Source organism: Canis aureus, chromosome 1 (genome assembly GCF_053574225.1).
Source record: "Canis aureus isolate CA01 chromosome 1, VMU_Caureus_v.1.0, whole genome shotgun sequence".
Taxonomy (NCBI): domain Eukaryota; kingdom Metazoa; phylum Chordata; class Mammalia; order Carnivora; family Canidae; genus Canis; species Canis aureus.
Genome location: NC_135611.1, coordinates 15,980,295 through 15,995,516, shown reverse-complemented (window position 1 = coordinate 15,995,516; position 15,222 = coordinate 15,980,295). Strand labels below are relative to the sequence as shown.

The following is a 15,222-nucleotide window of genomic DNA, read 5'->3' as shown; positions in this document are numbered from 1 at the left end:
AGGACTATTAAAGGTTATTCAAAATATACAAAGAATTCTTAGAACTCAACAGTAAGAAAATAAACTGCCCAATTAAAAAATGAGACAAAGATCATAACAGATACCTCTTCAAAGAAGACATAAAGGTGGAAAAAAAAAACATGAAAAGATTTTCCACATCACACATCAGGGCAATGCAAATTAAAACAACAGTAAGGTGCTACTACATACCTATTAGGATGAACAAAATCCAGAAAATGACAACACCAAGTGCTGGCGAGGATGTGAAACATCAGGAACTCTCAGACATTACTGCTATGAATGCAAAATGGTAAGGCCACTGGAAGTCGGTTTGGCAGTTTCTCAGCAAACTAAGTGTATTTGTACCAAACAATCAAGAAATCATGTTCTTTACTATTTACCCAGAGGATTGAAAAACTTATAAAAACCTGCACAGGGATATTTATAGCAACTTTACTCATAACTGCCCAAACTAAGAAGCAACTAGGTGTTCTTCAGTAGGTGAATGAGTTAAATAAACTGTGATATACCCAGACAATGGAATATTATTCAGCACTTAAAAAAATCAGCTATCAAGTCATGAAAAGAATCTTAAATGCAAATTACTAAGTGAAAGGAGCCAATCTGAAAAGAATACATACTGTTTAATTCCAACTATGCCACATTCTAGAAAAGGCAAAAATATAAAGACAATAAAAACATCAGTGGTTGGCAGGTTGGTGGTGGAGGGACACAAATAATCAGAACACAGAGAATTTTTAGGGCAGTGAAAATACTCAATGTATTACAATGATAGTTATGTGTCAGCAGTATACATTTGTCCAAACCTATAGAATGAATGTAAAATACTGAGCAAACCCCGATGTAAATTATAAACTTTGGGTGATTTTAATGTATCATGTAGGTTTATCCTTGGTAACAAATGTACCATTCTGGTTAAGTAATGTTGATAGCAGGGGAGGCTATGCATGTCCAGGCAGGAGGTATATGGGAAACATTTGTACCTTCTTCTTGATTTTGTTGTAAACCTAAATCTTTATTACACACACACACACACACACACACATTTTTATATATATATATATATTTTATATATTTTTTTTATAAATTTTTATTTATTTATGATAGTCACACACACAGAAAGAGAGAGAGAGAGAGAGAGAGAGAGGCAGAGACACAGGCAGAGGGAGAAGCAGGCTCCATGCACTGGGAGCCAGACGTGGGATTCGACCCCGGGTCTCCAGGATCGCGCCCTGGGCCAAAGGCAGGCGCCAAACTGCTGCGCCACCCAGGGATCCATATATATATAAAATGCTGATAGTGTCTAGTATTTTTTTTATTTTTTTATTTTTTTATTTTTTATTTATTTTTTTAGTATCTAGTATTAATTTGTGACAAAATAAAACAAAAACCCTTCAATCTAAGGGCACCTGCATGACTTAGTGGGCACCACCTGACTCTTGATTTTGGCTCAGGTCATGAGCTCAGGGTTGTAAAATGGAGCCCTATGTGGGGCTCTACACTCAGCAGGGCATCTAATATTCTTGGCCTCTCCCTCTGCCTCCCCCTCTCTTTCTCTCAAATAAGTAAATAAATGACATATTTTTTTAAAAAATCTTCGATCTATTCTGGCAAAAAGCAGAATGAGAACATGGGCTCAGATATTTAGGAAACACAATGAGTGTAGAACTCAAGAAATCAAATCAAATTGTTCCACTAGATTTCTATTTCTTGACATTTCTTTTCTCTATGTGGTTCTTCATTCTTAAAAGCAGCACTTCCTTAGGTGTAGCACAGATGCCTAAATGGCTATCAGCAATCCCAAGCATGTATCTTGGTCTTGTGGCAACTCTAGAAAAAAAGAGAGATGTTTCCTTAATAGCTCTAAGCAGACAAATCTCAGAGAGGACTTCAGTCTAGCATGATCATGGAAACCTGTCATTCTGGAAGATAGGGCCTCAGGGAGGACTCTGATTAACCAAGGCTGGGTCATGTGACTGAGAGTGGGACGTGATGGGTACAGAATGTGTAACCATGAAAAAGGGGGAATTTTGTTATCAAAACAAAACAAATGGGGAAGTGATTTGGGGTGAGCAAAAATGATAATTACACAAAATATATGTTAGCATATATGTAACTTGTATGCACACATTCATTTTATCTTGTGGGTATGCACACATGCAAGAATGTGTGTGTGTGTGTGTGTGTGTTTTATTTACCTTATTTTTGTCATTGCTTTGGTTTTATTTATGACCTTAGGCAGTTACCCAAATTACAATATATAAGGAACTAGCCCCCACAAGTCTGCCTTCACTTCTGATACCAATGGCAAGTTTGAGGATTTCTGAAAACCATCCTCAAATGTAGTGATTCACTAAAATGAATCACAAAAGTTACTGAAGTCTATTTTAGTCATGGTACAGTTTATTAGGGGAAAAGATACTAGTTAAAATCAACAAGGAAAGGGTGCCCAGGTGTCTCAGTCAGTTAAGTGTCTGCCTTTGGCTCAGGTCACGATCCCAGAGTCCTGGGATCAAGCCCCATGTCAGGCTCCCTCCCTGAGCAGGGAGTCTGCTTCTCCCTCCTACCTCCCAGCCTATGTGCTCTCTCTCTCTCTCTCAAATGAATAAATAAAATCTTTTTTTTTTTTTTTTTAATCAACAAAGGAAAAGACACATAGGACAGAGTCCTGGAGGCATCCAAATGAGGAATTTTCAGCTGTCCTCTTCCGGTGGAGTCAAGGACAGTATTCTCCTCTCCCAGCCATGATGAGTGGCAATACACACATGAAGTACCACCAACCAGAAAAGTCAACCAGCCTTTGGTGTCCAGATACCATACTGATCACATACCTGTATGGCCGACCATTAGTCTCCCATCTTCTGAGAGATCAGGATAATACCTTTAGTCTCTAGTTCCTCTGGATGTCTGATACAATATGGGCCAAAGCCCCCATGAGAAATCACATTGTTAATCTGTTCAGTGACCAAACCCCCAGCCAAAAAAAAAAAAAAAAATATATATATATATATATATATATATATATATATATATATATATATATATAATATATATATATATACTCTTACAGACAGGACATTTCAGGAACCTAGAGATCACCTGCCAGAAGCTGGGAGAAAGGCTTTGAGTCAGGTTCATTCTTTATAGCACAACAGTCTTTTCAGTGCCAAATCCAGGCAATGCCAACTCACTTTCCTGAAATAGTAGTTTCATCTATTCTCTTAAATTATTAACGAAAAATAGTATTTTAAAACTTCTCTACACAAGTCCCTGGTTATTATACAATGAATATTTCTTGCTTTATTCCAATTTCACTGGTGTGTAAAGAATTAATGAGGCACAGCTCGCAGATTGATGTTCATATTTATTAGTTTTTGTTCTTTTGCTAAACATGCCCTGTGTAATCTTTGATAATCGCTCAAGTTATTGAAAAAGAGTTTGCACAGCCTTAATATTATTTGCTTATTAGTCTGTGACAAACCATAAAATTTGATATTTTCACCATGACTACCTCATGAAATTTGCTCACTTTGTCTCTGATTAGCAACACACTTATAATGCCAACAACTTTTAGAAGTATTTTTTAGGAATATATGAATATACTTTGTTTTCATTTGAGATATCCAAGAGCAACTGAGAATGTTCTTCAACAACATAATCACATACATCAGCTTTGCCTTGAGGAACTATATCTAATACCTCTTCAATCTCATCCTGCTAAGTGAAACACTAACAGATCTGACACCTACCAGTGAGAATCTTCTTGAGATAATGTCTACACTGGAGATCCAAATTATGTGTTCAGCTGGTGCTAAAACTTTCCTTAAAATTTAGAATTTACCAGGGGCTTGAATGTATAAACCCCAATTCAATCAAGTCTGGCTATACTTCAGGTACTATGAATTTGACCTAAAAGAGAGATAGGTAAGCATCTATTTAGAATGTCAGACCTGTATGTGGCCTTAGAGATTATCCCCTATAGCCTTCTTTTTTTTAAAATGATTTTTAAAAAAGATTTACTTATTTATTTGAGGGGGTAAAAGGGAGAGGGAGAGGAGAAAGAGGCCCAGTAGACTCCATACTGAGAGTGGAACCCAACTGGGGGCTTGATCCCATGACCCTGAGATCACGACCAGAGCAAAACCAAGAGTCAGACACTCAGCTAACTGAGCCACCCTGGCACCCCATACAGCCTTCATTTTTATAAGTGAATTGCACAAGTTAGCTTTTGGCTAATAGCAAAGCCAAGAAATAAACCCAACTTTTTTGACTCCAGTTTTGTGCAGATACAAAAACTAAGGAGCTCTGTTATTTCTTTTTCCTGAACAAAAGGAAAGTAACTGAAGTCTGGCAATATTTACCAACCAGATAACTTTGTTAAAGCCCTGAGGCTAAGGATGAAGTTTTGGTTTGCTTTATTCAGTCCCTGTATATAACGTACAGTCAGGCCTTACAACGTCACTTTAAGAGGCTCTTTTTGTGATACTGAAAGGAGCTTCTAAAGAGAAAGATATATTCATGTAAAACTTCCCAGTTCCATTGCCCCGTGTGCTTAAGAAATGAGAGATTAAACTGCTACATCTTTATTGCATAGCAAAAGGCATTTTTCCTTCTTTTTCTTCTTTTACTCAAAACAGGATTTCTCTAAGCAACGGTTATCATAATATGGGTGAACACATCTGTGCTTCACAGCTCATGACACCCCAGGGTGTGTTTATCTCCACTCTGCTTTTATGGCTCACGGCACTCCAGGGTGCAGCAAGTTCCTAATGGCTCTAGAAAGCACTGACAGTAATTTTTTACCACTTAAGACAGTTACTATCCCAGATGATGACTGCAAGTTAGATGGTATTCTGTTCTTCCTCTACAGGGCTTATCCCACATCATTTCATAATGCACATAGGATTACAGTCCCCAGAGACGTACCTTTGGACTAGAAAGATGACAATTTTCATACAAGAAGGTACCCAAAGGTTCATATTTCTTATTCAAATTTCATAGTTCACTCAGTGTAGATCAGGAGCTGAGCTAGAAGATGGTAAGATACAAAAATAAATGAGAAGCAGTACTTCCCTCAAGATCTTAGCGGCAATGACAATGATGTCTAAGCGTAACAACAGAAACACATTTTTAGGATGGAAAGAAAGCACCTGCTGGAACTGGTGTTTGAGACTGACAGCAAGACAAGTGATTTCTTTTGTGTTTCAATTTTATTATATAATTCCCTGGGAAGCATCCATGGACCACTCCTTGAGAGCTGTCATATAAAGTCATATTTTATATGTGTCCATATGCATGAATATATGTTATCTGTATGTATCTATGTACGTACACATGTGTGTTTATATATGGTACACATGTAAGCAGGGATAGTTATCATTTTCTAGGCAGTAGTTCTCGTTTAACCACAGTTCAGCAGTAGCATTCTATAACGGCATTTTATACGACTGAAAGGATTATTATTTAGGACACTGACTTAGGTTGTGTCACCAAATTCATTTCAGCCAAAATGGTATCTCCAAAGCCCTGGAGATAGCCAACTAGAAATCTTAAACTTCTGTGATTCAGGCTTCCAAGCATTTAAATCTTTCCTTTCTAATTTATAACTTAAACAAACAAACAAAAAAAGATATCCAACTTTTCCAAAATCTCTATCTTTTCTTCCAGGCTAATTGAATTCACAATTTATTAAGTTTCATGTTACTTAAGTTAAAAACAATTATCCGGGATCCCTGGGTGGCGCAGCGGTTTGGTGCCTGCCTTTGGCCCAGGGCGCGATCCTGGAGACCCGGGATCGAATCCCACGTCAGGCTCCCGGTGCATGGAGCCTGCTTCTCCCTCTGCCTGTGTCTCTGCCTCTCTCTCTCTCTGTAACTATCATAAATAAATAAAAATTAAAAAAAAAAATAAAAATATTTAAAAAAAAAAAAAAAAAAAACAATTATCCATTTTAACAAATGCCCACTGTGCATTTTTCCTCTCATTTATAAGTACACATTGACAACCAACAAATGTACTTATATGTCAATGGGGATATTTTGAAAATATTAAACCCCTCCAATTTAAATAGCCATTGAGCCTAAATGCTTAGTTTTTTCAGTCACCTTCTTATTCCTCATAGAATACACATTAGGAACGTGAATAGATCTGGTAGTTATGAATGTCTACCATGACAAACAGATTTGCAGAGAATCAACTCTGTGTCCAGGTTAGAATCAGTTATGATAATGTGCCCATTGAAATCAGAACAATGTGAGACTTTTCTGAATTTCCCTACAGCATCTAGTATTGGGCATGTATTGACAGCAAATACATAATTTTTAATCTGATTGGCTGAATAATGGAAATTGACTAAAGCTGATGAAAGGTTGGCAAATGAATGAATACCAACAGATAAGGAGTGAATTTAATGGTTTCAAACCATTAAATTAGGATGGCTGAAAAGGAAAGTGTCTACGTAATCTATGCTATCTCCAGAGACCTATAGGCCAAAGAAACAAAAGTAGTCAAACAAGGAAATAATGAATTACCAAAGAGAGATCAGAAATCATTATTAATTCATGTTTGGAAACATTTTATGGATGGGTCCTAGAAAAATAATATCCAACATCATATTTACCAAAGTATGTGCTTTATCTAATTCAGGGTAAATAAGAATTAAGAAAGTAAACATATTTTCAAAAAGTAAAAGATAAAATAAAATAGAACAAGCTTACCTGCTTATCTCATTGTTGGCAATCAAATAAAATAGAAGTTCTTGACGGTTTTCAGCCATTTCAGAATCTGAAGCAAATATCAAGATGACTTACTTAAATCCTGCATATGAGTGACCATTTCTCACATTGAATTTATATATAATTCTTAGTCTCTCTCCATGAGCTTTTTTTTCTTCCTCTTCTACCCTTTTTATTCTTCTTTCCTGAACTTAGATGCCAGTGCTCCCTTATTGGACAATATACAATATTTCCAAAAATAAAAGTAAGTCAGCAAGAAAGGAAGAAACAAATGAAACCAACAACTACACAACACCTGAAGTCACAGGACATTCCTATAAGGAAAAAAGTGAATAGTGCTAGAAAGAAAAAAATTTAAAAATTGAGTCAGACAACTGGTAGGACTGGTATGTTTTCCCCTTGCTGACATAGAATCTTACTGGTAGTCACTGACCTGTGGCTTGTGCCCAGTGGGAAGAGAGTTGGAGCGTGAGGAGGGGCCAGGCCGAATGAGACCCCAAGCAAAGCCTTGTCCCATCTCCCAGGGTTTAATATCCGTAGGCATACAGCCAAGTGGCTATCTGCAAGTGATATAAAGATGGGTAAAGTCTCATTAGGAATTTGTCTGAACTGGTTTTTCCCAGAGAGCACATGAGAGAGTTTCTCAGTAGTACTGAGCCATATAAGTGTTATGTATCAATAGAGCCCCGGTCGCTTAGCAGCACTTTTGCAAGAATACTTCCCCTTTATGATCAATAAATTTCATAGAACCGGGTATTTTTACTTAGGGGACTTTTCCCAGTGAGAGAAATTCTATTCTTATCAGCTCCTTTTATGTATGTACATAAAGAGAGATGTTTGTGAGTCTATAAAAAGTACCCTTGATCTTGTTTGATAGACTATATCCTCCTCAGAGTGAACAGGCTTTCAAGTGGGTGACTTTGCATTTGCAAATGAATGACAATGTGTGTGCCAAATCCTCTCCCCAGCCACAAAAGTAATGGGATGAGAGTTTTATTTCTGGAAGAGGATTTCAAAACAGGTCAGTTCTCATTTACTCCTCAGCAGGTGCTGCTAAAAAAACTAGGAAAAGTAAGACGTGGTCATTAAACACAGCAGACAAAACAATACGTACATCAATCAATGCCTAGAAATAGGCTTTGAAATGTTATTTATTACCCATTGTCATCAAAAATGCATTACTCTAATGATCAGCATATTATGAAGACAGGCATTTTGGAGATAAATTATAAGACGGACTAAAAAAGATTGCTATCGTCTTGGCAAAGAAAGGTAGTTAAATTTTTTTAAATCATATAATTGTTATGGAAAGAATCTGTATAAATCAAACATTTCAGAGAGATCAGGTTTTTATCAGTCACAGAAACCCTTTCCAACTTTCCACACAAAATCCTATCAAGATACATAATAAAGTTAAATTTTAGACCGTTTTAGTCAAAACCATGCCTTGTTCCTGAAGTTCTGCTCTATTTACTTGGCTGATATTGGTGTGAATAGATTAAAAGTGCCAATATGAAAGAGACTCTCAACCTTGTTTTCAGAAGTATTTATAGGTTGGCACCTGGAGGTTTGCACTAGCTCTTGGAAAGTCAATACAGAAATCTAGTGCATGTTCTTCTCTTCCTTCATTAGAGAAATTGACAGCTGAGAGGAGCCCTCTGGTTGTCTGACACCAGTACAAGCCATGTTAACAAATAGTTCTCACCGGAGGCAGCCACAGGCACCATAGCCTGAAATTCTCAGTACCACTTACAAATGATGTGATACTGTTGCTGCTCCTCTGTCCATTTAAAATGTTAAATTAAACATCACAACTTGTCTAGGGCTTCCTCTTCTACATCCATTTTTGTGATCAACATTTTGTATGGCAAATTACATCCTTCTGCATAAGCCAAGAATATGATCTTATCCAGAGTCCTAAAATTGATTTGCATTTTGTTTCCATCAGCTAGTGGCTACAACTAATTGTTGAGAATTAACAGACTTCTTGCCTCGGATTTCAATCCTTACACTCTTGTTCGGCTATGGGGTTTCTGACCTCTCAGTAAGCAGCAGTATTCAGATGCAGGACAGGAAGATAGATGAGAGCGAGGGGATACAATGGAACAGCTCTCGAGAGTTCCAATGGGGCACTTTCAGTAGAGGAGGGAAGATGGAAGAAATTGCAGGACTGGACTACAGTCAAGAAAAACAATAAAGGGAATGAGCACTGAAACCTCCAATCACCAAAGAAAGTGTGACCAAGGAAGAAGAATAGGAGGAAAAAAAAATGAGCAAGGGGCTCATTAAAAAGACACTAGGCTGGAAAAATCACCACATCATGCATGTGTGCAATAAGGAAGAGCAAAACTTTTAGTAAAAATAAAGTCAGCAGTTTTTCTTTCTTGCTATCATTATTTAGTACACGTTTTATTTTGTAGTTCTAGATATTTTAAGTCTCCAAGTGTCTTGATGATCCAAGAAAGGATCAAATATTGATGAATGATCTGTAGCCTAGTCTGAAACCCATTTGCTCATTCCCCCTGATGTCTTCTGTGTTATATTTTCATCATAGTTTCCTTGTTACTTAATTAAGTCTTCCATGAAGCCAAATGTAAATTGGAAGGATCGCTGACATTGGGTCATTAAGGTAACTTCTATGTAGAGGCAGTCTGCCAGAACTGTAAAGGAAAAGTCAAAATCCAAGATAAAATCAAAAAGGAGAAGGAAATTGATGCTTAGTTTTTGGAGGAAAAGAGAGTCCCTTTCCTTTCCCCCCTAATAAGAAAGAGAAAAATTCAGAAAGCGAGGTAAAGTAAGACATCTAGCTACTTAGAAGGCTGAAGGAGAATTAATATAAAATCAAGAGAACCTATTCATAAATTAGCCATGGGGCTCAGAGGGTTCTAGGCAATTGTATTAACATACATAGCCAGATTCCAGGCACCCTTATGACAGAGAATAATTAAGTATGCATCTAAGGAATGACATGGGTAAGTATATATTGTGATATGGTTATAATTACAGTGAAATAATTAATGAGTTACATATAAGGCAACTAGAGTGGTCAGGACTCCCATCTTACTCCCCATCCCGTAAAGTCAAATGCAAAGCATAAATGGCCAGCATTATCTCCCCAGGCAAAACTGGAAAGGCTATTACCGAAAGGAAGCAAAATCAATGTTGGGCAAAAGTCAGATTCTCATGGCAAGCATTCTTTCCCCTGTTCCCTTTCCTATTGAATAAAATGCTATCTGTGTTAATGTTAGGTTGTGGAATGCAGTCTATAGCCTGTTTCCTAGATCATGTAGCTCTACCTACCAAAGTGGCTCCTCACAGAGCTCCTTAGAGAAAATATCTAAAGAATCATCTTACTCTCCTGGTAGCTTGGAAAACCTGTATCTTTCTTAAGTGTGAATGGAGAAATAGGAAAGAAATGTCAGGTATGTGATGAAAACCAGCAGCATACAAGAGAAAGAACAAAATTAACAAGAATTTTCAGTGGCATTTTGAAAGGTTAAGAAAATTGGAAAGACCTTTGAGAACACTGAATGTAATCAGAATGATCAGAGGAAGTATTATATTTATAAAACAAAATATAAATCTATGAACAAAGAACAATCTGAGAAGATGATCTCAGAGATTAAACAGAAGAATGACTGGAATATAAGGTTGAGAACATCTCCCTGAACACAGTGCACAAAAGGTTAAATAGTCAGGAAACAGGAGAGAGATGGGGAATAAAACCACCTATGTTTTCCATTGTCTAGCTAATAGGAATTCTAGAATGAGCAAGAGAGTGGAGAGGGATACACACCAAAATAATGCCAGAAAATTATTTCCTAGAGCTAAAGGAGGACACATCATCAGATTGAAGACAAATCAAAAACGAGTCATCAAACAAACACAAAAGGATCCATGCTTAGTACGTGAAATTGCAAACCATTAAGAATAAAAAGAAGGTCCTAAAAGGTTCTTTATGGAAAAAACTAATTGCCTTCAGAGGAAAATGAGGCAATCTGGCATCTGATGTTTGGCCAGCCCACTGGCCACAAGATAATATTGGTGCAGCGATGCCTGGAAAGCAATATGGAGGTTCCTCAAAAAAGTAAAAATAGATCTACCATATAATTCAGCAATTCCACATCTAGGTATAAGCCAAAGGAAATGAAAACAAGGTATCAGAGAGAGATCTGCACTGCCATGTTTATGGTAGCATTATTCACAATAGCCAAGATAAAGGAAACAACCAAAGTGTCCATCAATAGATGAATGGATAAAGAAAGTGTGGTATAAATATACAATGGAATATTATTCAGCCACAACAAAGAAGGGAATCCTGCCATTTGCCAAAACATGGATGGACCTTACGGACATTATGCTAAATGAGGTAAGTCAGACAGAGTAAGATGAATATGTGTGATATCACTTACATATGGAGTCTTAAAAAAGCCAAACTCCTAAAAACAGAGTATAATAGTAGTTGCAGGGGCTGGAGAGTGGGGGATAAGAAAGGGTACAATCTTGCAAATGATAGTGACTGACTTCTAGAGATCCAATGCAAAGTACAGTTATTATTACAACATTGTACAATATTTGAACTTGCTAAAAGACTATGTCTTAATTATTCCAATCACAAAAAATAAATAATTACACGATGTAATAGAGGTGCTATCTATCACTACAATGGCAACCACATCACAATATTTTAATATATCAAATCAACATGTGCACCTTAGATTAGCATCACATTATTTGTCAAATTTATCTCAGTAAAAAGAGATCAAAAGACATTAATAGAGTTCATCAAAATAAATAAAAATGCTCTTTAAAATATGAAATGATGCTCAATTTCATTCATAGTAATAAAAATGTATCATAACTAAAATTGGATGCCATTTTTTACATTTCAAATTGGCAACACTGCAAAATCAAAGCAAAAAATGTTAGCAACACTTGTAGAAAGTAGAAATCCACATGCAAATGCAATTAGGAAAAAAATTGGCAAAATTTATCAAAATTATACTTCTAGGAATATATTCTAATGAAAGCATTTTTTGTATTAGATTGATATTTGTGACAATACTAATATTTCATTATCTTTATCCAAAGTTAGTAATCTCAGGTATTTCAATCTTATAATAGCAAAAGATTAGAAACAATGTAAATGTTTATATATAAGGCACTTATGAAGTAGCCATTCAACAAAATACTATACAGTTGTAACTAAGAACCTGGAAGTTCTCCAAGATATGTGAAAATTTTAAAAGTATATGTAAATAAAAATATGAAGCAAATCAAATGTGGCATAATTTTAAACATTTGAGTGTAGGAAAAATAAAATTCATTTCATGTTGATATAAAACACTAAAGGAGATGAGATAATATCTTCATGATGCAAAATAAGATTGTATTTTTAAAATTTGATGTATCAAAAATTACAGGTTTAAGTCATTTTAAGTTATAAAAGTAACTAATGGAAAACTAAAAATAGTATAAATCTGAAACTTTAAGAAGGGGGAAAGAAGACAATGCAAATGATTTACATCTTTACCTTCCATATCAGTGGTTATTAAATATTGCCTACTGCTTTTAAATGAAGGAAGGAGAAAAACAAGCATGTTTTCTTGAATCATACAACAAAGCCAGAAGATACTGCCTTTGAGGAATGGATCTGGGAGTAAGGAAGGAAGTAGAACTATTATTTCTATTTAACTTGATTTGTTGCCAAACCCATGAACTACTTTGATTAAAAAAAAAAAGTATCTTTGACAGAAGTTAGTAAATATAGGCAAAATTTCATATAACCCTTCGTGTTTAAGATTCAAGCAGCAGAAACTTTGTATGATCTTATCCACCACAAAGTTTCAATCACTCTGGCATGTAGTTGATGTTAATAAATAAGACATAATAAAGAGCTCTTATCCTACAAATCTGTAAGAAGAGAATAGTATCCAATAGGAAAATAAAAGGTAAAATAGATAAACAGTTCAGAAAATAATTACATGTGGCTAATAAACGTGTTTAATGTTTAATCTCACTAATAATGCAAGTTAAACCTACAGTGAGTTGTCATGTTTCCCATGTGAAATTGGAGATGATTTACAACAATACATGCATGTATAGAAGTTGTAGTGAGGCGGAACTCTCATACATAACCAATTTAAGCATAAATTAGTTAAAACAACTTTCTTGAAAACATCAAGTACAAGCAAGAATCCTTAAATATTTATACTTTTGATGTACTACCTTTATTTCTGGAAATCAATCTCAATAAAGTAATCCAAGATACTATAAAACATTAATGCATATGTTTCACAGCCCTATTTAACAGAATGAAAACTGGCATCAATCTAAGTGATCAACACTAATATTTAAATAAATGATGTACATCCATTTTAGAACATATTATTTAATAATTAAAATGTCATTATAAAATGTATGTAATCAAATGGAAATGTCTATGCATGATACATGAAAAACTCAGGATACAAAGGCATTTCAAAATGTTAATAATGGTTATTTCTGGTTAAATGTATTACAAATTGTTTTTTCTATTTTTTCCATATTGTCCAATTTTTCTACAAGGAAGGTATTTTTAGAAAAAAAACAACAACAACAACAAAATTACTTCATTAAAAGTTAATAGAGTTCTGCTCCTGGTGATAGTAGAGTAGCTTGTAATGGATGAAAACTAGAGATGAAATTATAAACACTGGACATAATTGAGAAAACAAGTAATCAAAAGCTGAAAAAAACTGGAAGAGTCAATCTCTGAAATAAGAAAATGCACTTGGTAGGTTGGCATTTATGCAACTTTTCATGTGAGAGAACTCCTCATTCTACACGGCGTGGCCTGTTTCAGAAAGCCTGAGTCTTACTGGCTTGGCTTTGGGGTTGCCATACTATGTAGAACATGCTAAAGGAAACCATGGAAAGGAAAGAGTATGGGAAAGTCCAAAACTCTGCATTTAAAATCTTCCCAACCCCTTGGCTGGCCTCTAATCTATTAAAAAACTGACCAAAAAACAAAAACAGAAACAAAACTGACACCTGAGTGTCTAAGAAAAAGTGACAGACTCTCAGACATTTTAGCTTCTACCAACCACAAAGAAGCAAGCACCTAGAGTTTGAGTCTAGCCAGAGTAATTCCTGATTAAACAACTATAAACACTGCAGGGGAGAGTAGCAGAATTTACTGTCTAGAGTGGTTTTATTCACAATTTTCTGTTTATAAACAAGAATTCCCAAATAAGGAAAACATCAAAAAATCTGATTCACAGGGAAGTGGAATGTCAGTCATCAGGAACCAACTAAAACATACAGATATGGGCGGCCCAGGTGGCTCAGCAGTTTAGCGCAGGCTTCAGCCCAGGGTGTGATCCTAGAGATTCGGGATCAAGTCCCACATCAGGCTCCCTGCATGGAATGGAGCCTGCTTCTCCCTCTGCCTGTGTCTCCGCCTCTCTCTCTCTGTGTGTCTCTCAGGAATAAGTAAATAAAATCTTTTAAAAAATAAAATAAAACATACAGATGTCACAATATAAAGCAGTTATTTTACTATAAATACACTCAGAATAAAAAGATGGAGAATTTCAACAGAGAGATAAAAATTACCAAATGATGGAGACTCAGCAGTACTATATTTGAAATTTTAAAAATCAGTGGATGAGGTTCACAGAAAATTGGAGATGGAATTAGTGAACCTGAAGACAGATCAGTAGACAATAATCTCAAAAAGAAAAACAAAATAGAGCCTCAGTTACATGAGGACAATACCAAACAGTCTCACATTTGAGTAGTCAAAGTCACAAAAGGAAAGAAAAGAGACTGGGACCGAAAATATATATGTGTATATATACACATATATATATACACACAGACACATACACACACATATATGTATATTAAAATGTGTGTGTGTAATAAGGTTATAGTTGCAAAAAAATTCTCAAAATTCTTGAAACATAAACTTACAGTTTGAGAAAATCAGTAAAGCACAAGCAAAATAAATACAAAAAAAAAAAAAATACTAGGGCTTATCATAGTCAAACTGTAGACAGCCAGAAAAAAAGATGACACATTACACACAAGAGAACAGTAATAAGAAGAACAGCTGACTTACTTTCAGAAAGAATAAGAGGTGTGTGTACATTCATTAAAATGTATTGAATTGTGCACTTGAGATGTGTGCATTTCACTCTTTGCACATTTAATCTAAAACACTATAAATAGATATTGAATCCTAGTTTGTAGGTTTGCTTTTTCCAACAGTGGTATGAATTAGCAATTTTAATGCCATATACCCTAGCTTGAGCAGAAGTGTAACTATAGTGACAATAATGAAAGCTAGGTTTCTCATCACTGGGGAGGAGAGTTACAAATATGGAAAGAGGAAACACTAAAATACACTCTGCCTGCTGGACTGGAATTAGAGATATGAGTAAAACATATAAATACAGATACGGGAATAAATATAAATTTATAC

The 15,222-nt window shown here is 35.5% G+C and overlaps 1 long non-coding RNA gene across 1 annotated transcript; it reads right to left on the bottom strand.

Annotated features, from left to right (window-relative positions):
- Nucleotides 1-625: 625 nt before the first annotated feature.
- LOC144280567 (uncharacterized) lies at nucleotides 626-7,154 on the bottom strand. The gene is made up of 3 exons (XR_013349010.1): nucleotides 6,738-7,154; nucleotides 4,948-5,049; nucleotides 626-1,851 (listed from the first exon to the last, which is right to left on the bottom strand). It is a non-coding gene; the product is annotated as an uncharacterized LOC144280567 (long non-coding RNA).
- Nucleotides 7,155-15,222: the final 8,068 nt, after the last annotated feature.